Source organism: Mustela putorius, unplaced genomic scaffold (genome assembly GCF_011764305.1).
Source record: "Mustela putorius furo isolate JIRA1106 unplaced genomic scaffold, ASM1176430v1.1 tig00003896_pilon_pilon_pilon, whole genome shotgun sequence".
Classification (NCBI taxonomy): domain Eukaryota; kingdom Metazoa; phylum Chordata; class Mammalia; order Carnivora; family Mustelidae; genus Mustela; species Mustela putorius.
The window spans coordinates 14,740,817-14,755,606 of NW_025422045.1; positions in this window are offsets into that span (position 1 = coordinate 14,740,817).

Below are 14,790 nucleotides of genomic sequence, written 5' to 3' on the forward strand. Positions count from 1 at the left end.
TGATATAATAAGGGAAAATTTAGTCTAATGTCACTCGAAGGACAAGTTACAGGGAGGATCCTGGGGAAATGGCAGAATAAGAGGATCCTAAGCTTACCTTCTCCCAGAGATACACCTACGTAGCAGCCACATCAGTGTAACTAATCCAGGAAATGAACTGAAGACTGCTAGAATAGACTCTTCACAGTTCACAGAGAGGTGGTCACATCTAAATATGCTAGGAAGGGCAGAGCCCTGGTCAGGAACAAAACTGAACAGTGACACTAAGCATGAGAGAGAGGGACACCACAAGGATAGAGAAGAGAGAGGGAAAGACTCAACACCAAGCACCCTAGACATGGGTGACCTGCACTGAGAAGACTAGTCCCCATAACTTTTGGCTTTGAAAACCAGAGGCTTAACTTTGCACGTTACTACAATCAGTAGGGCTTAACAGAAAGAACTTTAAAAATCAGTACGCCTGCCTCTGGGAGAGCCAGAGGATGACAGGAAACTATGTCCATGTCCTTAAAGAGTCAGTATATACCAAACAATGCCTCCAAGGTACAGCATAGAAGTAGTAGTTTGAAAAGTACCTGGGATATAGGGAAGGTTATTTTTTTACTAATCTCAGAAAGCATGCTAGAGGGGCAGGGATCTTTAGACATCTTCTCCAAGAAGAAAAGAGCTAAAGGGTGCCATTTCTCTTTCCCATTCCCCCAGCCTAGATCCAGACACCTGCTGAGATTAGAAAAAACACTTCCCATGAAACTTGTTAATACCATGTGCCCCACCTTCTTGTTCTTTTGCAGTTCCACCCCATGTAACACACCCACTCACAGGAGCCCCTGCAAGTGGCTCTGGCCAGCCCTAATCCTTCAAGCAGCCCTATTAGGCAATGGCACATACCTTGCTGACATTGAGAACTGAACTCCCATTGTCTCCTATAAGTGGCCCTTTGAACTCATTCTGTTCAGCAGGAGTCCATCCAAAGTGGCCCCTTATGGCTCTGTGAGCAACCCCTGCAATGGCCAGGACCACTCCAAAGTGACTCAGGCCTTGGGAAGAGGGGAAAATAACCATAGACACAAGCTTGACTGCTGGCCCAGGAATGGACTTGGAGAAGATATTTGATCTGCCAGTCTCATCCACCAAGAAAAATCTCACAGGAAGTAGCATTAGAAGAGAGCTGTACAGTTAGGGGTTACTGTAGCCCCAACAGACAAAATAGAGGCAGACATTGGTCCTGACTGCAGACCCCACCGACCAATGAAAGCTTCTCAGGGGATAACATAGGTAGAGTGCCCTGCAGTTGAATGCTACCACAGTTCCACAAAGGGGCTGAAGGAAGGCACCTGGTCTGACCCAACTGCAAGCCCAAGGCAGCTTCAGACTGGTCCCTTAACAGCACAGAAAGAAATCCAGGCCATAACAGGCAAACTGGATCATTGTAGTCAATGGGACTGAAGGCAAATGTGGCTAAACCACAATAGGAAAGCATAGTATACAAAACACATAGTAGGCAAACCTGAAGGGCCAGGTTCTGGTGAACAGGATACAATGGACTATGAGGCACTCTAGGACTTCTACATAAGGCCACTATGCTGAATATTAGGAAATATAGTGTGGGGCACGTCGCCGGGCCGGCCGGAGACCCCCACTAGGGGCTGAGCGGGATGGCAAGTGTCGCGAACCCGGAACGCGCAGAGGAACGACACCAGGCTCGGGAGGTCTGTCGAAGCAGGATCTCGCTTTATTGAGCAGGGCAGCAGCTTATATGGGGTGAGGGAAGGGAAGTGAGGTCAGCAAAGTGGGGGCCAATGGGGATGTGCCCTGTCGGCGGGAGTTGGGAGAGACCCGCCCTGCAGGGGGTGGAGGCTCCCGGGAAATGAAACTGATGGGAAACCGAAACCGCCACTTTGGCGCCTTTGTGGTCGGCCATGTGGGTTCCCGATCCGGAAGAGAAGGCCACCCGGCGCCATCTTAGCCTCTTGGGGCCCAACATCTCCCCCTTTTGTTTTTGTATGCATGACTTCTGTCTTAGGTCGCCGGCGGCGGGCCTTCAGGCTTACCCGTCATTGGGGAATCACACTGCTTTGGTGTACCCCCTGTCTTAGGTTGCTCTGCGTCCCCTGCCGGTCTTACCCATCATTGAATATCATCCCTGTATGGGGGTTTGGTCCCTGAACTGGCGTGGGTTGTTCCTGCAAGGAATCCCATCCGCCATAGGTCGTGAGACTATTGATGGGGCCCCTCGTAGGACTCGTCGTCACGGGTGGCCAGTCTCTGGTATTGAACATGGACGTTCATGAGTTGAATGGCCTCCACTCTTTTTTGGATGAATTGGGCAATCTTATTGATAATACAGGGGCCAAAGGTCAGCAGGAGAAGTAGGGTTAGGATGGGCTCCAGGAGGGGGAGGAGAAAGGGAAGTAAGCCATTAAAGCTTGTCCAGAAGGGGGAGGTCATCAGGGCGTGGCGGCGCTTCTCTAGGTCCTCCTGTAGCTTCTTGATTTTGTCTCGTACAATACCCGACCGGTTGGCAAAGAAACAACATTCCTCCTGTAAAAACAAACATATGCCTCCCCTTTCGGCTGTTAATAGATCTAAGCCTCGCCGGTTTTGGAGGACTACCACAGCCAGCGAGTCCATCTATGTTTGGAGGTCAAGGATGGTCTCCGAGACTGCACCCAAGTCATTAATCATCTGTCGGGATAATGTGTTATAGTAGTGGAGAGAGGTACCTATCCCGGCAGAGCCGGTTGCAACTCCCGCAGTGATCCCTAATCCAAGCATGATGGGGATGGCCTGGATGGCTCTTTTGGATCGCCCTCCGAGACGATCGAAGGCAGGAATTGGAAGGCTCTGATTGTTGGGAATAATGTTGAGATCTGGCAGAAGCCAAGCTAAGGCACAAAGGCCAGTCCAATTAGTGGGGAGGAAGCTGAATGCCTGGTCCCCACAGACGAATACAGTGGCATTGGGGGGGCAGAGTTGAGTATTGTTTACTGTGGTGTTTTGGTCACAGTAGCTGGGGTCAATAGCCCCGAGGTCAATATTAGAGCCATTGTCCGCCAACGGGGGCACCCAAAGACAGGTGACATTAGAAGAGAGGGGGAATATGTACACATAGTCTCTGGGAGGCCAAAGAGGGCAGTTCGTGGTGGGAAGGAGCAGGGAGACATTGGCGAGGAAAGCCTGGGCCAGTAGGGGCCCATTCTTTAAGCATAGGCCAGCGCGAGTGACTTGTCCATGAGCCAGCAGAAGAAGAAGCGGTGCCACCCAAGACATAAATAATGCCTTCTTAAGCTGGTCGTGTTGGGGGAGTGATTCCCCCTTTTGTTTTTGTAAATGGTCCTTAAGGGTGGGGTTTTGTCTTTCTATGATTGCTTGGCCCCTGGGATTATAGGGGATTCCCGTGGAGTGGGAGATATTCCAGGTAGTAAGGAAATCCTTGAGGGCCTGACTAGTGAAGCAGGGGCCATTATCAGTCTTGATCTGTTCTGGGAGTCCTAGTGTGGCAAAACATTGTAGGAAGTGGCTAATGGCATGTTTAGTCTTTTCACTGGCGTGGGCCGTTGCCCAACACGCATGTGAGTGGGTGTCAGCAGACATGAAAACATACTTAAGTTTACCAAAGGAGGGGTAATGAGTTACGTCTGTTTGCCAGAGGTGATTAGGGCGTAGCCCTCTGGGGTTGCACCCGGGTCCCTGGAGTGGGGGGACCTGCAAAAAAGGCTGGCAGGATTTGCAGGTTCGAATGATCTTTTTAATATCTTTGACGGGGACCAGGGGGAAGCGGTGGTGGAGTCCCCTCCAATTGGCGTGGGTGAGTCTATGAAAATGAGTGGCCTCCTCAACGGAGTAACATTGAGGGGTAGACGCAAGTCAGTCGGCCAGGGAGTTTCCCTGTGAAAGGAATCCTGGAAGTCCCTGGTGTCCTCTAAGGTGTTGGACGTATATTGGGTTGGTTCTCTGTTTTAGAAGGGTACGGATCTGGATCATTAGTGGGGTAATGGGGTTAGAATCAAGTCTAATGTGGGCATTAATCAGATTGGGCAGGAGATTGACCACATAAAGGCTGTCTGAAAACAGGTTGAGGGGACCTTCAACTCTGGAGAGAGCTAGGACCACGGCATATAGCTCTTTGAATTGTGCTGATCCCTGTACCTCATGGGTGAGGGATTCTCGAGGTGTAAGGCTTCCCTTGTCGCTAGGATGAGGCAGGAAAATTACTGCTGAGGCTCCTATCTTGCCTCCATCTGTGAAGGCCGTGTGATAGGAAGGGTTTTCCCTGGGGGACAAACAATGTGGGGAACTTCCATGGTAATTTACCAAAGGAGTTCATCCATTTATAGGGCCCATAATGACAGTCTATGTCGCCAGTGAACCCTTCTAAAGCTATGGCTACCCTTGCATTATTGCGCTGGAGCCAGGCAAAGTCCTGAATTCTATAGGGAGTAATAATAGCACTTGGGTCCTGTCCAAAAAGACGAAGTGAGTTGGTCCTCCCCTTTGTGATGCAGTCAGCGAGTTGGTCCGTTGTTGCATATACCCGTGGGGTGCCCCCCACTGAGAGGTGGATCCATTGGATGGGTTCCCCCTGTTGGGCAAGCAACGCAGTCATCAGGGATTCCCCCGGGAAGATGTACAAAACCAGAGGCACAGAGGGGGTGAACCGCTTTAAGGTGGACTTGTCAATGGCCTGTTGAACCTCAGTAAGCGCTTGGAGGTGATCAGCGTTCAGAATGATGGCAGACGAGAGGGAGGAGCCCTTGAGCAGGTCAAATAGGGGGGTGAGTCTCTCGGTAGAGATTGAGATCCATGGCCTCATCCAGTTTATTTCGCCCAGGAGTTTTTGTAATTGAGGCAGGGTATATGAGGACTGGATCTGTAATTGAGGTCTAATGGGGGATACTGTGTCCAGGGAGAGCAGGGACCCAAGGATTTTAAAAGGGGGGACCCTTTGAATCATTTCAGGGGCAACCTTAAAACCATGGCGGGCCAAGATGGAGAGACATTTAGAAGTGAGGAGATCAAGTTGAGATGGGTCAGGGGCCCCCAGGATAATATCATCCATGTAGATATAGAAAAGGATGTCTGGGTCCCTAAGAAATGATGCAAAGACTCGAGCCAATATATTTTGGCAGATTGAGGGGCTATTAGCCATTTCTTGGGGGAGAACGGTCCATTCAAATCTCTGGTCAGGCCTGGAGAAGTTAGGAGCGGGCAGGGAAAAGGCGAATTTTTCTGTGTCGTCGGGATGAAGGGTAATGGAGAAGAAACAATCCTTAATATCAATGGTGGTAATTAAATGGTTAGATGGAATAGCAGGGATCCATGGGAGCCCCCTTTGAGGGGTCCCGAAGGGGATCATCCTGTTGTTCACTAGTCGTAAGTCCTGTAACAACCTCCATGAATTGTTAGACTTTTTGATGACAAAAATGGGGGAATTCCAGGGGCTAAGAGATGGGCGGATATGCCCAAGGTCAAGCTGTTGTTGTACCAGAAGGTGGAGTTGCTGCAATTTGTGAGAAGGGAGAGGCCACTGCTCTACCCAAATGGGAGGACCCTCTTTCCAATTAATTTTGGGGACCTGAGGCAGGGCAGTGGCCTTTAGGATTGGGGGGACTGGTGTCTTTGCCTTATACTCTCCAGGTAGGGGTCATCTCGGTAGTTGGAGTGGGCACTCCTTCCCTCCCGGAATTGCTGCTGGTATTCCTCCTCATCCAGTATATCATCAAAAAAGGCCTTATGATCAGTAGTAATGAAGGCCTCTGTGGCTCCTAGAATGTCTTGACCAAGGAGGTTGGCAGTGAGCCCAGAGGCTACCAAGGGATGAATTTGTTCTCTGTTGCCGTCTGGATCGACCCAGCACATTAAGTTGGCAGTCTCATGGGAGCCAGCTTGGCCTCCAACCCCCACTAAGGGGGGGCCAGGAACAAGTTTCCATGAAGGGGGGACCTCCTCCTGTCGGAGGACGGTACGTTCAGCTCCGGTGTCAATGAGGCACTTAAAAGATTTGTCTCCGATTGTGAGGCGCATCTTGGGGCGGAGGCCCGGGACCAGTGGGGCGGTCCAATGCGCTCGAACAGGTGCCTTCCCCTTATTTAACGGGGCTGGGGATTGCCCCGACTGGAGTTTAAAGGCTTGCCCTGGATATCGAATCTGGATTTGCAGTCCTTTGCCCAGTGGAACCCCTTTTTACATTTAGGGCATGGGGTCTGTGGCAGGACAGAAGATTGAGGCTGGACGGGCTTACGGCCCTGTGGGCAGTTTCTCTTGAAATGCCCCTCTTGTCCACAACCAAAGCATAAACGAGATGAGTCCGTGGGGCAGGACTGCAGGGATGTTTGCTGAACGGCGCAAACGAGGGTCTCAAGGCTCTCCTGCTGGTGCTCCTTGAGGGCAGCGGCCATAGCTCTCACTTGATGCGATGTAGAGCCAATGTCTTTGGTTGCAATAACCCAGCGGTCCATGGACCTTTCTTTTAAGCCCACACAGGGCATTCTATGGTCACGGGTCATACCTTCCCACACTGCCATTTTTAGAAAATGGTCCCTAAGGTCCCCCCCAGGGGGAGTTTCTTTTTGACGGATTTTTCTACCCGGTCGATAAACGAGGGAAGGTCCTCATTAGCCTTTTGATGTAGCCCCGCGATGGGCGACTCAGAAGGCCCTTCTTCGAGTTTATTCCAGGCGGCGAGCCCCGCGGCTCGCACCTGATCCTGGTATGGGGGAGGAGCCTGCTGAATACCGGAGGCATATTGGCCATCCGTTCCAGTAAGCATTCCCATGGTGATCGGGATGGCAGGATTGGCACGGGCATTCCTTTCTGCAATTTGTTGACATTCCTCCTTGTATAGGGCAGTCCGCTTTATATACAGGGCGCCCGGAAGTACAGCCCTGGCCAGCAAGCGCCAGTCTGCCGCCGTACAGGGAGAATATGCAAGTCCGCGGAGGATGGTTTCGGTCCAGGGGGCATTAGGCCCATCCTCCAGAACTGCCTTCTTAAGTTCCTTGAGGTCCCCAGGTTCCCATGGGTAAGGTGGGATATCAGTACTTTCTGCTGCCCTGGGAACTACTGTGAAAGTATGTACTGGGCCCGGATCCTTTATTGACTGAGCCAGCGGCTGCGACTGCTCTAAATTTAAGGATCCCGCACCCGACAAGATGTAGAACTGGGAGAGGAACAGCAGCACCGGGCACAGGTGGCGCAGCGCCAGCAACGGGACCGCCGCAGCCACCATGTCGCCGGCGCGCGCACTTCCGGGCAGGGAGGCGTAACCCGGGGGTTCGGGGGTGTGGTGTTCCGAAGGAGGAGCGCAGTATGGAGGCGGAGGGGTAGGCGCTGACGGTTGGATAAAGGGGTTAGTAGAAGGGGGGCGCGCAGGGGGGCCCTCAGCCAGAGATCCGGGTTGGAGGCTCGGGGGCCAAGGAGCCGCGTCAAAGGGGTCTAGCGAGGGGTAGAACCTCTTTGGTTCAACAGGGGGGTCGTTTTTAGAAGAGGACTGCCCCATAACTTATGGGGGTACACTCACCCGTTGACCGATTGGTCCGTCAGTGGAAGAGACTCCTCACACGGGGCACCAGTTGTCGGACTCCGGTAGGTCTTGCGGGCTGACAGGCAGGAGGAGAGCATCCGGGCCAGCGGGTAGCTCCCCTTGGGGCTGAGCGGGATGGCGAGTGTCGCGAGTCCAGGCGCATTAACTAACCACACCAGACTCGGGAGGTCTGTCGAAGCAAGATCTCGCTTTATTGAGCAGGGCAGCGGCTTATATGGGGTGAGGGAAGGGAAGTGAGGTCAGCAAAGTGGGGGCCAATGGGGATGTGCCCTGTCGGCGGGAGTTGGGAGAGACACGCCCTGCAGGGGGTGGAGGCTCCCGGGAAACGAAACTGATGGGAAACCGAAACCGCCACTTTGGCGCCTTTGTGGTCGGCCATGTGGGTTCCCGATCCGGAAGAGAAGGCCACCCGGCGCCATCTTAGCCTCTTGGGGCCCAAAAATATAGTTGATTTTTCTAATACAGAGTACATTTTCCTAATGCAGAGAGTGAGACAAAAGGAGAAGAAAGAGGAAGAAATATGTCCAAAATGAAAGACAAGAACAAAACCACAGCATAGGAACTAAATTAAACAGAGATAAGTGATATGCCTGATATAAAACTACTTACTAGACTTGAGGAAAAAGTGAAGGATTTTAGCAAGACCTTCAACAAAGAGATAGAATATATCTAAAAAGAACCAGCTAGAGATAAAGAACTCAATAACTGAAATCAGAAATATACTGGAAGGAATAAACAGTAAACTAGAAGAAGTAGAAGAGGTGAGCTAGAGGACAGAGTAATGGTAAGCAACCAAGCTCAACAAGAAAAAGTAAAAAACAAGATTAAGAGAACTCAATGATGTCGTCAAAATTAGTAACATTCACATTACAGAGATTCCAGAAAAAGAGAGAGCAAAGGGGGAAGAAAATTTGTTTGAAGAAATGATAGCTGAAAACTTCCTAATCCACAGAAAGAACAGACATCCATCCAAGAGGTACAGAGAACCCATAACAAAATCAACCCAAGGAGGTCCACATCAAGACACATAATACTTAAAATAACAAAAAATACTGATAAAGAGAGAATTTGAAAAGCAGTAAAGAAAAGAAAACAGTTACATAGAAGATAACTCCCATAAAGCTATCAGCTGATTTTCCAGCAAAAACTTTGAAGGCCAGAGGCAGTGGCATAACAAATTCAAAGTAGTGAAAAGAAAACAACAACAACAAAAGCAAACAAAAAACAAAAACAAAAACAAACCCACCTTGGAACCGAGAATATTCTATTTATTAAGGCTGTCATTCAGAATAGGAGAGATACAGTTTCCCAGACAAACACAAGTTAAAGGAATGTCTCAGTCTTACAAGAAACATTAAATTTAATCCTAGGGGAGGAAAGAAAAAGCCATAATCTTGAGTAAGAACATAAGAAAAGGAAAACAATTTCACAAGTACATATAAAATATAACAAAAGTGGTAGATTAATCACTATAAAACTAATACAGAGGTTAAAGCACGAAAGTTATAAAATCAACTATATCTAAAAAAGTCAGTCAATGAATTGATAAAATAAAAGGATGTAAAGTATGATGTCATATATATAAAACATGGCATGGGAATAAAATTTAGTACTTTCAGAAAAGATTTGAATTTAAGCAAAACTTGACCCTAATACAGACTATTATAGACATAGGATGTTATATATCAGCCTCATGCTAAGTACAAATCAAAACCTCTAACAAATATGCAAAAAATAAAGACAAAGGAATCCAAGTAGATCACTAAAGAAAGCCAGCACACCACAAGGAAAAAGAACAAAAGAAGAAAGGAACAGAGAAGAGCTACAAAAACAATTGCAAAAATAAGTTATGAAATGGAAATAAGTATACATCTTTCAATAGTCATTTGGAATATAATGGACTAAATATTCAAATCAAAAGACAAGGGGACTGAGTAATTAAAAAAGGAAAACACATATGTATGTGTTGCTTATGAAAGATTCATCTACAATTTAAAGAGACATGCATACAGAAAGTGAAGGGATATAAAAACACACTTGCAAATGAAACCAAGAAGAAAATTTACATTGAACAAAATAGACTAAAACAAAGAATGTAATGAGACAAGGAAGAACACTACAGAATCATAACAGAAAACCCAAGAAGAAGATGCAATTGTGAATATTTATGCATCAAACATGGGAGCACCCAAATACATAAAGCAATTATTAACAGACATAAAGGAAGAAATCAGTAGTAATACAATAATAACACGACACTTCAAAACCCCATTTACATCATCCAGACAGAAAATCAATAATGAAACAGTGGACTTTGAATGCCACCTTGGACCAAATGGATCTAATAGAAGTATTCAGAACATTCCATCCAAAAACAGTGAAATATGTATTCTTTTCAAGTGCACAGAGAACAGCCTCCAGAAGACCACATATTAAGCCACAAAACAAGCCTCAAAAAAATTAAAAATGAGTGAACTCATATCGTGGATATTTTGTGACCACAACCTTTGAAACTAGAAATCAATCATAAGAAAAAATATGGAGAGAACACAAATACATGAAGGTTAAAAAACATGATACTAAACAATGAATGGATAAACCAGAAAATCAAAGGGGATATCAGAAAAGACATGGAGAAAAATAAAAATCAAACCACAATGGTCCAATATCATTGGGATGCAGCAAAAGCTGTTCTAAAAGGGAAGATTATAGCAATAGAAGCCTACTTCAAAAAGCAAGAAAAGTCTCAAATAAACAAGATAACTATACATCTAGAGGATGTATATATCTAGAGGATATATACATCTAGAGGAGTTAGAAAAAGAATAACAAAGCCCAAAGAGTAGAAGGAAGGAAAGGTTAAAACAGAAATAAGTAAAACAAAGACAAAAAAAAATAGGATTAGTAAATAAAGGCAGGAACTAGTTTTCTGAAGAGGTCAATCAAATTGGTAAAGTATTAGTCAGACTCATTCTGAAAAGAGACAGAGAGACAGAGAGACACAGAGGGAAGGGGAGGGAGAACCCACATAAATAAGATCAGAAATGACACCACAGACAAAGGATTATAAAAGAATATTATGAAAAATTATATGCCAAAAAACTGGATCACCCAGATGAAACATGCAAATTCTTAGAAACATATAACCTCTCAAAACTGAATCAGGAAAAAAAAAAAAAAGAAATTCTGAACAGACCAATTACTAGCAATGAAATTGAATCAGTAATTTAAAAACTCACAAAAAACAAAGGTCCAGGACCAGATGGATTCACAGGTGAATTTTACCAATCATTTAAAAAGAGTTAATACCTATTCTCCTCAAAACATTCAAAAAACAAAAGAGAAAGCAAACCGTCCATATTGATTCTATGAGCTAGGATTACTAAAATCAGATAAAGTTCCCCCACCAGAAAAAGAACTAAGATCAATATCCCTGATGAAGTTAGATGCAGAAATTCTCAATAAAATATTAACAAACCAAATGCAACAATGCATTAAAAAAAGATTCACCACAATCAAGTGGGATTTATTCCTGTGATGTTTAATATTCACAATATGATGTGAGGTTTAAACCATCACAATAAGTATGGTTTAATATTCACAAATCAATAATGCATTGACAAGGTGCAACATTCATTCATTACAGAAATGCTCAAAAAAGTAGGGTTGGAGAGAATACAGCTCAACATCATAAACATCATATATGAAAACCCCGCAATGGGGAAACACTGAGAGTTTTTTCTCTATAGTCAGAAACATGACAGGAATGTCCACACTCACCACTTTTATTCAGCATGACAGAGGAAGTCCTAACCCCAGCAATCAGATAAGGAAAAGAAATAAAAGGCACCCAAACTGGTAAGGAAGAAGTAAAACTTTAACTATTTGCAGATTACCTGGTAATTATATATAGAAAACCTGAAAGGCACCAAAACCAAAATAAACCAAAACAAAACTACTAAAACTGATAAATAAATTCAGTAAGGTTAAATGATACAAAGCTATGTACAGAAATCTTTAGCATCCCTATACATAATAATGAAGCAACAGAAAGAGAAATTAAGAAACGAGTCCCATTTATAATTGAACCCCCCAAAATAAAATACTTAGGAATAAACTTAACCACACAGGTGAAAGACCTGTACTATGAAAGCTATAAAACACTGATGATAGACACTGAAGACAACACAAAGAAGTGGAAAGACATTACACATTCATGGGTTGGAAGAACAAATATTGTTAAAATGTCAATACTACTCAAAGCAATCCACATATTTAATGCAACCCTTATCAAATGACCAACATAATTTTTTCACAGAAGTAGAAGAAATGAACCTATAATTTCTATGGAACCACTAAAGACCCCAAATAGCCAAAGCATTGAAAAAGAAGAACAAGACTGGAGGTATCACAATCCCAGATTTAAAGATATACTATAAAGCTGTAGTAATCAAAACAGTATGGTACTGGCACAGAAATAGACATATAGACTAATAGCACAAAATAGAGAACCTGGGAATAAACTCATACTTATGTGGTCAATTAATCTTTGACAAAGGAGAAGAATGTACAATGGAAACAAGACAGTCTCTTCAATAAATGGTATTGGGAAAACTGGACAGCTACATGCAAATGAAACTGGACCACCTTCTTATACCATACACAAAAATACTGAGGGAGAGAAGATATTTTCAAATGATATATCTGATAAGGGGTTGATACTGAAAAACATATAAAGAACTGCAGGGAGAGAAGATGGTGGAGGAGTATAAGGATCCTAGGCTCAGCTCCTCCCACAAACATAACTAAATATCTATCAAATCATCCTAAACAGACCACAGATCAACCTAAAAGGGAGAAGAGACTCCATAACTAAAGGGAGAGAAGCTACCCTGAAGAAGGTAGGAAGTGCGGAGACTTGAGGAAAAACGAAATTTTGTGAGTTCTTTCAACCAGTGGAGCTTGGAGACTAGAGTTTTAAATGTGTATCAGCGTGGCTGGGATAGAGCCCTGAGGACACTCCCCAACTCCTAGAAAGAAGGCAGGCAAATGACCTGGAGGCAGATGGTGTGGAAACAGGGATCTGAAGAACACCTGGAGCACATAGGAGATTATTCACTCTTCTAGGAGTGTGTCCCTGAGTGGCACCATGCAGGGAGATGCCTCTCTGGGACCAATGGAACCACCATGTGCCATTTCCTTCCCTGCCCCTCAGTATAGATGCAGAGCCATGTGAACAGGGAAGCTCAGACCCAAAACCAGCTGCCCAGCCCACTTGCACCCAGTCCCACGCACTTGCACTCTGCCACAACTGCCAATTTCAATGAAATTTGCTTCAGTCCCAGTGCAGCAGGACCCTCCACCAGAGGACCAGTACAGGTTCCTGCCCAACCATGTCCCTAAAGCCTGGAGTTTTAAAAGTCAACAGGCTTGGTTGGGATAGAACCAGGTGGGTACTGTACTGCTCATGGAAAGAAAGAAGGCAAACAACCCAGGAGTAGACAGTGAAACAGTATGGAAATAGCGATTTGAAGAGTGCCTAGGGCACACAGAAGGGAGATTATTTGCTCTTAGAGTGTATTCCTGAGAGGCAGCATTCATGTAAATATCTCTCTGAACAAAAGAGCTGCCCAGCACCATTCCTCTCCCCTGCCCCTCAGAATAAACACAGACTCCGCTGCAGTTAGCAACAGAGAGCCCAAATTGGCTTCCTAACCTACTTTACACCAGGTTGCACACCCTGTACTCTGGCCGTATTGCCCTTCTCAGTGAAGCCTGCCTCAATTCCACTGCAGTTACTCCTTCCCCATAGGACCAGCAGAACCTCTGCCCACACCATGTGTCTGGATCAGAGAGTTCTGAAGGGCTTCATTTCTAGTGGAAGTAGTATTAAGTCTCAGATAACAAGCAGACCAGAGCATACTTCATTAAAACTTGCCATATTCTGGCCAATGACCAACATTTCCCAGAGCAGGCAAGAAGAGCCTCTTTAGACTACTGGCCTGAAGGACAGAACAGTTGCAACACAACAGCAAAGCACATATAGCACACATCAGAGACATTCACTGAAGCACCAGTTCCTGGACACTATATGATCTCTTCTTTATACAGCCACTATTCTCAGGAGCAGGAAACATAACAGGCTTTTCTAACACAGAGAGGAAGGCAGAGACTTAGACAAAATGCCGAGATGGAAACTTTCATCCTGAATGAAATAGTAAGATAAGGCCATGGCCAGAGATCTCAGTGAAACAGATATAACATGGTGGATGGAGAATTTAAAGCAACAATCATAAGGATACTCACTGGGCTTGAGAAAAAAATGTAAGAGTTAAGGGAGGGCCTTACTGTAGAGATAAAAATAATTAAGAAACAGGAATAAAAAGTGGAAAAAATGAGATTGGAAACAGGTTTGATGCAATGAACACAAGGCTGGAAGAAGCAGAGGAATGAATAAATGATATCACTTCTATATAAAAGACAAAAGAATGGACAATAATAAAGCTGAACAAAAGAGAGAAAGAATTATAGAACACAAAAACAGACTTAGGGAACTGAACTCAGTGACTCTATCAAATACAGTAACATTTGTATTCTAGGAGTCCCAGAGGAAGAAGAGGGAGGAAAGGGGGCAGAAAATTTATTTGAAGAAATAATAGCTTGAAACTTCCCTAATCTGGGAAAGGAAACAGACTTCCAGATTTAGGAAGCACAGGAGCTCCCATCAAAATTAGCAAAAGCAGGCCAACACCAAGACATGTTGTTAAATTTGAAAAATACAGTGATAAAAATATCTTAAAACCAGCGAGACAAAAGAAGTCCCTAACTTACAAGAGAAGACCCATAAAGCTAGCTGGAGATTTCTCAACAGAAACTTGGCAAGCCAGAAGAATGTGGCATGACATTTTCAAAGTGCTGAATGGGAAAAATATGTAGCCAAGAATACTTTATCCAGCAAGACCTTCATTCGGTCATTCAGAAAAGGAGAGATAAGGAATATTCCAAACAAATTAAAAAAAAAAAAAAAACTAAAGGAGTTCGTGACCACCAAGCCACCCCTGCAAAAATTATTAAAGGGAACTCTTCAAGTGGAAAGGAAAGATCAAAGTCACAAAGACCAGGAAGAAACAGAAAATCTCCAGAAACAGTAACAGAACAATAAAATGGAACTAAATACATATCTACCAATAATTACTGTGAATATAAATGGGACTAAATGCTCTAATCAAAAATGTAATAAAAAAATA